Below are 12,212 nucleotides of genomic sequence, written 5' to 3' on the forward strand. Positions count from 1 at the left end.
GATATGTTATGTGAATTAATTATTTTATTAGATTGATGTACATAAAATATAAAATACGTCATTTAATATTTAAAAATAATATACTACGGTAAGCACCGTAATATTCAAAGTTGGATTACAGTCATACAACTGACCGTGTGGCCTAATGGATAAGGCGTCGGACTTCGGATCCGAAGATTGCAGGTTCGAGTCCTGTCACGGTCGAATGGTCAATTCTTTTTTTCTTGACTTTGTTTAATTTTATAATATTTAAACACTAATAAAAAAATACATGTTATATGTAGGTTCATTATTTTTAGCAACATTTTGATTGAATAGTAATTATATACTTTTATTTACTTGTTTTTCTACGTCCATTTATTCTGAAATGAAAACGATTGCATTTATTTGTAATGTAGAAGCGTAGAATTATTAAACATACCCTTAAAATGTTATACTGTATGTTAATGTTCAGTATATGTCTTATAGCTAATTGCAAAAGTAATTACATAATTAATAATTGATAGTATTGGGTAACAAAAATATTATTATAATAACAAAATCGTTATAACATATAATACTTTAAAAAGGGAGAATAAAAAAAAAATTCCTTCGAGCCGGATTTGAACCAGCGACCTATGGATGTCTCATTCAATCGTGCCTACTACAGTCCACCGCTCTACCAACTGAGCTATCGAAGGTTTGATAATTCTGGTCTGTCGTTAGAATAGTGATAAGTAAATTATTGTATGGATTCATTCGAATTGTTTGATTTTATATTAATTATGAACATTGTTTCAGAAAGACTAAGCTAATATTTTGAAAAAATATTATAAACAAATATTGGAACACCACACCACCACGTCTGGACTATGTCTAATCAGAGATTTGTCTTACAAAAAGATAATGAACCTAAATATTCGTACAAATTTTGGGATTATCTGGACACTGGATGCTTATAATTAGTATAATTTCTCCCCTATTTTTGTGTTATTGATTATACTTATATTATCATACATACTCTTAGGGTAAATAGTATAGGTCTGATTTTATTACTTTCTGACCTGCAAGGAAGAAGAATGCTTTTGGTTTTAATGGCATAAGAAACTATAAAGTTTTCAGTTACCTTATGCTAAGTATCGCAGGTCACTCTTCGTTTGCGATAACGTATGTAACACGAGCATAAAATATGCTTGGTAATAGTTCTTGGTCAGGTATGCAATTAACAATATATTAGCTGTAAAAAAATCGTTATAACATATAATACTTTAAAAAGGGAGAATAAAAAAAAAATTCCTTCGAGCCGGATTTGAACCAGCGACCTATGGATGTCTCAATTCAATCGTGCCTACTACAGTCCACCGCTCTACCAACTGAGCTATCGAAGGTTCGACGATTGTGGTCTGTCGTTAGAATAATGATAAGGAAATTATTGTACAGATTCATTCAGATCGTTTGATTTTATATTAATTACGAACATTGTCTCAGAAAGACTAAGCTAACACTTTGAAGTAACGATTATGTTGCACACGAAGTGCGTCACAGTCGTGAATTACGACAGCACACGAGAGATAAGAAACTTGATGGGCATTGTACATTATTTAGAGCAGGAATTAAGAATTCGGAATAATTCATCAACATGTAACGGAATATAATATTTACGATCTTTCGTTTCTTTATAATGAGGCTAGCATCAAGTTCTTCGATAAAGAACACGTGTGAGGAGCAACTTGACCTCGAAACATTTCTTTCAATAGAGAAAGATAGAAGAGTGAATGTGACGCGAAGATGAAGGGAATTATTTGTCGCACGCATTGACATTATCGTGATTATAAAGGTCGGAGGTATTTTTTAAAATCCTACCACGGATTTCATGTATATTTTTGTTTGTAGACCATTATCGAAAGTAATCAGAAGAAATATTACAGTATATATTAACGATCAATTAATGCAGGTTATGATTGTATAGGTTATGTAGCTTTTATATAAAATATTTTTTTCTTTTAATATTGAAAGAGCGTAATTAGAAATTATCTAGAGTAAATTAAGACGATTACCAATCAGGTTAATTAACATCTGTGTATGTATAGTATAGTTCGAGGTCATCTTACGTATCTAATCGATCTGAAAGGATGAAAATCGTTGTCAAGTGCAGAAACAATTAATGCGTGCTAGTGTGAATGTTAATTTAATTACTGTGGCCAATTAGCATATTGTCAGTGCGTAATACGAAACGACAACAACTCTGTAACCTCTTTGAAGTTGTTTTAGGACAGATAAAGGCTATTAATGTGTCCGATGGACGACCAATTTTCCTGTCTTGTTTTAATTGTTATTTTCTTAAGTCGACCATTATTCGACACATTTTCTAAATGTTCTCGTTGAAATTATCGTATATTGTTCTTTCTAAAATTGAATCAAAGTTTTCAAAGTGTCTGGTTTAATTTCACAATAGAAGTGGCTTCTGGACATTTAAAGAGAAACAGTAATTTGTTTTCGCATAGGATTGCGTAATATGTTTTTTTTTTTATTCGAATGATTCGTATCGATTCGAAGCATTTTCACGGCAAAATCCATCTGGGTGTGTCGCTTCTCTAATCAGAACATAGTGAATCCATTTTGACAGAACCGCACCTAAATGTCGGTCGTACTTCAGACGATCCTTTCTTTTGATTTTGTTTCACCCATTCGTTCGTACAACCAAATATATTATGGCTATTTCATAGTTTCTTTTACTTAATTTCCCCATTAACAGTTTCTTGTTTTAGAGGACAAGTAAAAAACTGATTATAAAATGTGGATAATAATATTGAAAAAAATAATTAAAAAAATTTTTGTTTAGTGCACGTATTAAGCATCCGCCGGAAGAAACTTAAAAAAGTAAAGTAGTGAGTTTTCGATCGAAAGATGCTTATAAGGGGAGTACATCAATAAAATAGTCAACATCGTCCTCCACGGAAGTAAATATTCGATATTGCTCTACCAGCAGCCGGAAATTCGTACAAAGCATAGTTCAGTGGCATGCAAATACTTGAAGATACTTGGAAACTTCAATAAATATCCGGATACGTCTATTGAATCAATCTCTGATCATCCGACACGATGCACCCGTTTTACGATACAATTATTCTATCGGTTATTGTTGTACGATGTTATATTCTTGTTTTAGCGATTTTTTTTATTACGGTTTTTAATTCATGTATGCCATAAGTATGCGTAACTGTAGCGTGCGATAACAACATACGGTACAAAAATCGTGGGAAATATATTATGTATTTTCCCACATATTAAATGATATACCATCGATACGGCAGAACCCCTTTTCGATTGCGTGTACTTTTTTTTTTATTTCGATCGCCAGCGTCGTTGCTAACGTATAAAAAATTAAATATTTATATGTAGACATGTCGTTTGTTTTAGGATGACTTATATAGTAGGGTAATTAATTTTAAACTTTGGTATTGAAGGTTACGTGTCACAATTAGGAAGTACTGTATTCGTTAGGACAGTTTGTATAACGATAACAGAATTTATTTATAGGCACATTTTATTTTTAAATTACAAACGAACTGAGTATATATATTTATACATGTAAATACTATTGATCGTATGCTTCCGTGTTTAAATATTTATCGATCGCGTCTTATACAATAGTAAGTAAACGCAGATGTATTTCAATAAGTATTCGAATGACTGATTGCTAATTTGTATTTCGTTTGTAGTCGACTGTCTAAAAGTATTCGCGCGTTGCAACTACAAATTAATTTTCAGCTTCGATATAAAATATAAAATGCGCAGGTAATTTGAAATTCCCCAGCCAATGAATGTCGAATATATTAGCATTTCGTATACGATAGATTAGAATATGCAGACTACTTTATTCGGTTTTAGTATTCGATACATTTTAATGTAGGTCATGGCTGGCGAACTTGCGACTCGTGGGTCACATGCAATTCCTTCCCCGCTTTGTCTATTCCGTTGAACAACCTCAATCATATCCATTTGACCCCTACATTTTACATTATAAACAATATTATACATGGTCTTCCAAGACAGTGGAATCTTTTGTTTTGAAACATTCTGCATATTTTTAACTTTAGACTGTGTTCAAGTGGGGAAGGAACTACATACGATCCGTAGCAGGAAGTTTGCTGACCCTGATCTATGTGATGAATAACTAACATCTGACCTATGAATAAATTCTTACTAAAATATTTAAGCGGGTGTCGTGTGATAAATTTCCAATTTGTATTTACATATTAATTCCTAGAAAATTTATTTGATCAAAAACTTATAAATGGTTAATAAAACATTTATTATGTCATTCGGGAAGAGGCTTTAAACAATGAAAAAATTATTGAAATCGATGCAGTAGTTTGTGAGTGTTCACAAAATGTTCACCCCCGAACGCAACCTATGAATATGTACGTTAGAAATGTCATTTTTGTCGAAGGTGCATAATTTACCCCGCACGGTCATACGTCCCTCGACGATGGCGCAAGAGGATGAAAACGCGTGTCGCCATCCGCCGGCTGACGTCGGCAGGCGGCATAACGTATTCCCGATGTCGGAGGGTGAGACGGGTGGGTAATTCCCTCCAGATCACGCTACTCCAACGAATAGTCTTGTAGCGAAGGAAGAGGATGAATAGAGAAAGAATTGGAGGGACAAAGAACGTTAGAAGAACGCAGACGCGGGCCTGTTCATGACAGCGTGGTGCGCCTGTGCGGATCATGACCGGGCTGGAGGGCGAGAAAGAGGGTGCGAAGGTAGGGGAAGAGAATGGAAACACGGTAAGAAGAATAGAGAGAAAGATAGATGAGCGTGACACGAGAGAATTATAATAAAGGTAAGGAGAGGGAAGGAGATACACTGAGAAAAGGAATATACATGTAGAGGAGAGCATAAAAATTACAATACAATAGGAAAGCAACAGAAAGAAAGTTGGATGAAGATGGGTAAAATGTTATGAGAAAAAAACACGAAGTTACGCGGTAATTAGAGGTAGCAATATAGAATATACATAATACAAAAATTGGCATCTAGGATTAGATAATGAAACGTGTAACGAATGGAAAGAAAGTACGGATAAAAGGGTGGATAGAACTGAGAAAGATGGCACGCGAGACGTCGGCGTAAAAAAGAGAGAGATGACCAATGTAAAACGATACAAGGGATAATAGTGGGGATGAAGCAGAACAGGCAAGAAAGGTGGCGCTCTCGGGCAGTCTGGCGTCGTCGGCCGACGGGTACGTGGTCAGGTCGTCGTTATTTGCAACCTACTGTCGTTTCATCGTATTTGCGGCCGTGTTCCAACCGTGATATCGTCAGTTTTATCGTTCTTGAGGATCATTCTTTCAGTGTCGTAGCAAAGTTTGTAGTAGTATTAACGGTAGTAAGCAAGAAAACTCGTTACGCCGGTCGATGAGCTCCTTTAACCTGTGTCGTGGGGAATCTCGCGTACGATGGTCGTCGGCCGATTCGAGGGGTAATAAGGTAAAGTTTCATCGTGAGAGTTGCACTCGCGAGTTATTTAACGTGGACTGCTTGTCCAGGCCGGTAGCGGATCGATTTTCACGAAGAGTGAAGCGGGTGCTGTATGAGAGGGACAGAGTGAACGAGAGGGCAGGGTGCGGAGTGAGAGAAGAATGGTAACAGCCAGAAATTCAGTAATGCGTGTAGGGTTTTGCCATCATTTTCCTTTGTCTTCTTACTACCCCCTTCCTCTCCTTCTCGTGTTTACCCCTCGTTCTTCGACTCGTCTTTCGACCCTTTGTTTCGTAATTTCTGACGCCCGAAACGTGTTTTTTTTTTAATCCACCCTCTATTATTACATTCTCGGTTTCTTATTTCATTATTTTTCTCCATCTATTCCGCTCGGTTGCGCTTTCCGCTTTCATCCGCGTGCACACGCGCCCGCGCGCGCGCGCGTATATTTCGCGATCAGAGGGACACGAACCCTTAACTGGAACTTGGAACACGCTTCGGTAACACCGCATCGACCATGTTACCGTAGATTGATCGTCGGAAAGTATCTTAGGTGAGAAAAATAAAAGAATCGGTAAAGATTATCAGACTGTTCTCCCTCGATCGTGTTCGATCGCACGGATACATTATTTCGTCATAGAATGTGCTTTCGAATCACGAAAACATCGAGAAAACGAGGAAGAGGGTTTACCAGTTGGTGCGAAAAATGAGAGACTCCACGGTAGATTAATTTCAGCCATTGTACCCTCCGTGCACGAACGCGAAGACAAAAGCACTTGGCGTTCAGAAGACCATGGATTTTCGAACGATACCGACGTTAGCGTTTCGCGATCAAATGTGACAAATCGCGAGTGGAATGAGATCGAACGATTACGAAGATGCTAATGACAAGGACGATTATACGGATTATTACCAGATGCACGGGTGCGACGTTTAGCGACCTCTGCGTGCCGATGCACAAGCAGTAATCGCTTTAAAAGCGTCCTAAACGAATTAGAATTCGTTGACCGGAGGAAAGCTGACGCATCTGCAACCACGAGAAACTCGTGGAAGAATTGTGCCGAGATGTGTGTAGGTACGCGTACCGTACCCGTAATCGTGCAGAATTTTCAGTGTGTTCCGCGTCTCTGACCCTCTTCCGCCCTCCGATTCTCACCGGTCGATAGACCCGACTCGACGTGGGTACTCTCTCTTTCTCTTTCTCGCTCTAGCGCGATTCCTGTAACGAACAGAGACGCTAGCATAAGAAACAAGGAACGAGTAAGATACACCGAAAATCGTACGATCGCGATTGCATATACGGGACACAGTGGTTTCCGCTGCGTTTCTGATCGATATACACGGTCGCGAAGTGCACACGAAACGAGGAGAACGTGATGATAAACAAAGTGACGGTGAAAGGTTAGCACGGTGATAATTTAACCCTTTGTTTCGTAAGGATCGTGACTCGGGGCAGGGAGGGATACGAGGCACAGAAGGGATTTCTAAAGCTCCGCGACCCGAATTAATCGGTACACAGAACACACGTCCGAGTTAGGATTTCCGGAAGGAAACGATGTTTCTTTGCTCGCGATGGATCGAGGGCCCCTCGGGCAATTATGCTTTTCGACTTCATCCGGCGGTGAGTCAGCGACAGAGAACATTATGAGTGTTGAACGATGCAGATGCGTGCGGTTAGTTGAACGCAGAATGAAATTTGATTCTGTTTAAACGAACGGAAACGGATAGTGCTTTTGTAACAAACGAGTGAATCTGTCTCGAGGGATTTAAGATTTACCGTGGGTTCTGCTTTTTTTTGCAAATTCCTCCAGTAGAAAATGTTAAGCGATTAATATTAGCGAATGGATGACGAATTTATGACGAACGTCACAAATTTAATTAACGGATTTGCGCGGAGAATAGCGATGCAAATATCTCCGTGTTTTTCAATTAAGCTTTCCGCCAGCGAGACAAACGGAAACAATGTTCTCGAGCTTATCGTTTTATTTGCTTTCTTTGGGATTACTATGAAACGTTCGTTTTGTCGAAATCGCGACGTATTGCTACCTTCGTTCGTGCGTTTAAAATTCTTATCGTACCGAAAGGTTAGGAACTGCGTGATGGGAAGACGAAGTAACTAGAGATAACGAGCCAAGTTGGCGAACGGACAAACCAGCACTTTCATAGAAGGAAGTAAAAGAGGTCGTGCGATCAGAGCTTTCGGAACATCCCAATGGTGAATCCGTAATGATCAGGTTCCGAAGAAATTCATTCGCCTACCCTTTCCTGAGACGGAGATTCACGCAGTACGAACATTACGTTAGTAGTTTTTGTTTTACCGCGAAGACAACGAGTTCATATCATGAAACCTTCTTCCGCTGTGTCTGCGGCTTACGCGACTTTCGTTTGATGCGATTAAATCCTGGATACGTGCGCGACGAGTGCACCGCAACAAGTAATCTCGTAGGGTCTTTGTAGTGCTTCGAGATTATACGCTTACGTGCTGGTTTGTTCCTATTCCCCTGTCTTCTCGATATTAGTCCTCGTTATTCTTTCATTACACGTATCTCGTTCCACTTTGTCATCGCGAAATTTTTCTCTCTAGAGAAAAAACCCGACTGCTCACTTCGCCCCTAAAACTCTTCGAGGCGTAACTTAAACCGTACGCTGGCATCAGGTTTTGTGAATTTTTTCTCTCCATATTTACGGTACAGAGAATGTTCAGGTTTTTAGAAAAATTCAGTAATATGGATGAAACATTAGTAATAACAAAAAAGACACTGACTTTTTAATCTACATAATAATGTCTTCACAGAGTAATAAACTTGTAGCGCAAGTTGGAGCTCTTAAAGCATTGGCTTCCTGAGAAAGTGACAGACTCATTTAACCGATCCTCCAATTATTCTGAAGAGCCTAAGTGTCTATTATGTCCAAAGTAACGTGGGCGAGTTAAAAAAAAAGAAGTTTACCCATGTATACGTACACGAATTCAACATTTGAACCTACTTATTCTAATCACATTGTTCTTTTCTAATAATTTTACTTGTTGCGTCGGAAATGAATAAAATACAGGGTGTTCGGCCACCCCTGGGACAAATTTTAATGGCAGATTCTAGAGGCCAAAATAAGACGAAAATCAAGAATACTGATTTGTTGATCGAGGCTTTGTTAAAAAGTTATTAACGTTTAAAGTTCCGCCTGTAGAACGACAATCTGCGAACATTTGCGCGCGATAGTGGAACTTCGAACGTTAATAACTTTTTAACGAAGCCTTGATCAACAAATTGGTGTTCTTGATTTTCGTCTTATTTTGGCCTCTAGAATCGGCCAGGGGTGGCCAAACACCCTGTATATAAAATGGTCGGATCGTTAAAAATACTTGAAACAGCTTAACCTTAAAATTATTTTATCCCGAACAGTAATTAAAATTTTAATTGGAATCTAATTAACTGGAAACGCGATCGAGGTAATTTACGCGTCTGTGCTTCTAATAGCTTAACCGTTGAGCTACTTTCTAATTTAGCGCACTGCAAACAATGAAGTTATCGCTCATCGTGTCCCCTCTGTTTGATTTTGTACATCGTTTTATCGTCGTTAAGCCCTTGACATTACTTTCATTTTTTCTCGTTATCTTGAACATATATTCATCGCGATGCATCTATTTTGCATAAATATTCACGAACGCAGGGGCAATCGTACCAATTCCCTTGATTCATTTTCACGACGATCGCGCAACGAATAATTCTTTATTCGTTTTTTGAGGACAACTCGGGGAGAAGTCTCTGAGGAGTCTGTTTCACCACCCGTGTCATTATTCATTCCTAGTAAACATCTCATTATGACATCAGTATTCTGTGACGCACGTCGACAATATCAATTGTTCCGGCACGGAATCATCTTACGTATCTACGATCGTGACGTTTACGACATGGAATGAATATGCACACATACGTGATCTATACTTTTCAAAAGCGCGACGTAAAACGCTCGGTATCTTGCATGGATCGTGATACATAAAATTTCGACTGCATTCCTTGACGTCATTCGCATAAAAAATAATCAGTTGCTTTGGAGAACCGTCTTCGCTTATTCGACAAATATATGAGTAAATAAATTTAAATTAATATTAACGTTCTAACAGAAAATATTTTTTTATTAATTTGATTCGTAAAGCGTTTATCTTTTATTCGATTGAGAATTTTTTTCGGTTCTGTTTGCCGTGTAATTCTAGCGGCCAGATCGCCGAATAGGAAGCGTAGTGAGCCACGATGGCGTCGGTTTGTCTCGTCGGCCGTTCCTTACCTCGACAACCCTCCATGTCGTGGGGTGACGACCCTGCACGTCTGGCCAGAGACTCCCGTGTATTTCGTATTTATTATTTATACGTCGACAAGTGTCTACATCCGGTGGAAAAGCGCGGGGGATCCACTTCGTTAGAGCCACCGTATCGTGCTCTTCGCGCAAAATTATACAATTAAGAGCTTCCCGGCTTCTTCTTCCAAACGAACGAACGTTAAATTCAACGCTAATGCAATATAACACGACAAAAGATGCTATACGCGTATTTTATAAAATAAATTCTATTACGTGAATTTAAAATTATATGAAATAAAACAATAAAAAAGCACGAATTAAAATATCAGTAAATGAGATGATTAATATTACATACAGCAAATCGTGAACCCAACGTAAAAGGCGTTTAACAAGACAATGAAACCAGTAAATACTGCTCGAAACTATTAAAGTCTCAACAATTGTACCGACTATTTACGAAACATAATCTGCTTCGGGGAGATTAAAGCACACAATTTGTAGGATTTCTGTCTTTATCGAAGAAGTTTAATTATTTACGGTTCTTCGTGTTGGGTAACATCCGTTCAGGAAAGAAATGGTCTGATTGGGAAATAGCAAATGCCAGTATTTATATCTAAATCACAACTATTTATATCTAGATCCGTCTGTTGTGTTTCATTTATTATTTACGTCGAACGAGGGTGCGCACCCTACGTAAGTTCGGAGGAAGGAAACCTTTATAAAAAATGTAATAGCACGCGTGCAAAACGCGATATCCTGCGTGAAGCATTCTATTTCTGTTTGTTGATCGTTCCGAATCGTACAAATGTTCCTATCCGACTCATGGTTGCTCAAAGGCCACATTTATTTAACAAAACCAAGTATTGAAATTGATGTTTCGTGGATTTCCGACGTTAAATATTCAATGTTCGCCACGAGCAATCAAAAGTTAATATTAATCGTGAAATGATTTTGAACGATACCGGCAATATTAATGTCATTAAATATTAGCATAAATTCTTCGATGGAATTCAGATTCATCGATCAGAATGAAACTGCAACTTATAGAAATTATCGAAAAATTGTACAATTTTATTTTATATATCCGGTGTGATGCGACAAAACGAATCGAAGAGGCGGAACAAATAGTTTCTGGGAAAAACGATGTTGAAAGTTGCGTGACGTTGTCACGATACGCCAAGTGCGTCCATACTTAATCAACTTTCAAAGTCGATTATCTCAAAAAGGAAGTTCCGTTCGAGAATTATGTATCCCGCGAATTCGATTTAGTTTTAGACATAGAAAGTCGATCTCGACGCACCCTGCGGAATATCGTATACGGAATCGTTTTAATTTCTGCGCGAGATCTACTTTCATTTGGAATTAATGCATTCCATGTTGGATAACAAGTTCCACCGTTGTTCGTTCACAGATGAGAGGTAAACTTTTCCATTCGATTTCTATACGAGGATAATCCATATGGATGGAGCCAACGGAAAGGGTTAAGGGAACAAGAAAATCGTCGTTTCCTTGGTCTCCGGCTCGGCCCGTCGTCGGATCGCGTACGTCGACCAGGGGCAGGGTTCATCTGTCCGTGGCCAAATGTGAGTAAATGTATTCTATGTCGATCTTCGGCTATTTCCTTTTCTTATACACGGTGTTCCACGCGTCTAGGAAAAGCCTATATCGATACCAGATATTTCAAATATCAAGTACGTAACGAATAAACATTCATTTGCATACAGAAAGTAAACATATTTTAACGAAACAAAACATTTTCGTCCTATTTTTGTCCACAGAATGTCTTGCCAAAGTTTATATTGGAATCCGTTGTATTTCTTGCATATTTTCCATCGTGCATTTCAAGTCATAAATATGGATGACGGATATGCACAATATCGACGAAGCACATTTATTATACTGATTTCTTTTTCCTCGGAATAATGATCGTTTCAGCAATTTAATGACGCAAACAAATTTATAATTCGATGCATAGAAACGTTTCGGGACACGTTTGTTATTAAAATTATTTCTATTGCGTTCAACAAACATTTTCAAACGTGTATTTAATTCACGAGCATCTTTGTTTCGATAGAAAAGAAGTTAGTGCATTTCCTTAATCTGTCTGTGTCACATATTTTCTATCGAATAAAATTATCGAGATCTTGGCAAAGGGAACAATCTCTTGGCGAAATATCTGAAAAGTATATTGTACGCATACAATAAATGTGTATGATTATATAATTATTTGACAAGCATTGCGCAAACACTAAAGTTGTTACAAAAGATTCGCAATGTTATAAGGTGCAGCTACCGAACACAGGATGTTGGTGGGATTGCAAATTGATTAGTTATTGACATTTAACTTTTTTATGGGTATTTTTTTATGCAATACACCCACCCAAGCAACCGTACTAGAGGTTTAACCTTAAAATGCCACACTGGGGTACAGTGGACCCCCAGTCTATTTGTAC

General features: G+C 38.1%; 1 protein-coding gene and 3 non-coding genes across 6 annotated transcripts in view; 2 read left to right on the forward strand and 2 right to left on the reverse strand.

Annotated features, from left to right (window-relative positions):
- The first annotated feature begins 131 nt into the window (after positions 1 to 131).
- Trnar-ucg (transfer RNA arginine (anticodon UCG)) lies at positions 132 to 204 on the forward strand. The gene has a single exon. It is a non-coding gene; the product is annotated as a tRNA-Arg (tRNA).
- A 383-nt stretch (positions 205 to 587) lies between these two features.
- On the reverse strand, positions 588 to 680 carry Trnay-gua (transfer RNA tyrosine (anticodon GUA)). Its single transcript has 2 exons — positions 644 to 680; positions 588 to 623 (listed from the first exon to the last, which is right to left on the reverse strand). It is a non-coding gene; the product is annotated as a tRNA-Tyr (tRNA).
- A 593-nt stretch (positions 681 to 1,273) lies between these two features.
- On the reverse strand, positions 1,274 to 1,367 carry Trnay-gua (transfer RNA tyrosine (anticodon GUA)). Its single transcript has 2 exons — positions 1,331 to 1,367; positions 1,274 to 1,309 (listed from the first exon to the last, which is right to left on the reverse strand). It is a non-coding gene; the product is annotated as a tRNA-Tyr (tRNA).
- A 3,823-nt stretch (positions 1,368 to 5,190) lies between these two features.
- The window catches only part of LOC143345118 (cholesterol transporter ABCA5), a 32,708-nt gene continuing 25,686 nt past the window's right edge, over positions 5,191 to 12,212 (forward strand). For 2 of the 3 annotated variants that reach the window (XM_076771931.1, XM_076771933.1), the window contains exons 1-2: positions 5,191 to 5,475; positions 11,171 to 11,342. The gene's annotated coding sequence lies outside the window, so the exon portion shown is untranslated. The remainder of the gene's footprint in view (positions 5,476 to 11,170; positions 11,343 to 12,212) is intronic. The other variant, XM_076771932.1, reaches the window with a different exon arrangement.

Source organism: Colletes latitarsis, chromosome 8, assembly GCF_051014445.1.
Source record: "Colletes latitarsis isolate SP2378_abdomen chromosome 8, iyColLati1, whole genome shotgun sequence".
NCBI classification, from domain to species: Eukaryota; Metazoa; Arthropoda; class Insecta; order Hymenoptera; family Colletidae; genus Colletes; species Colletes latitarsis.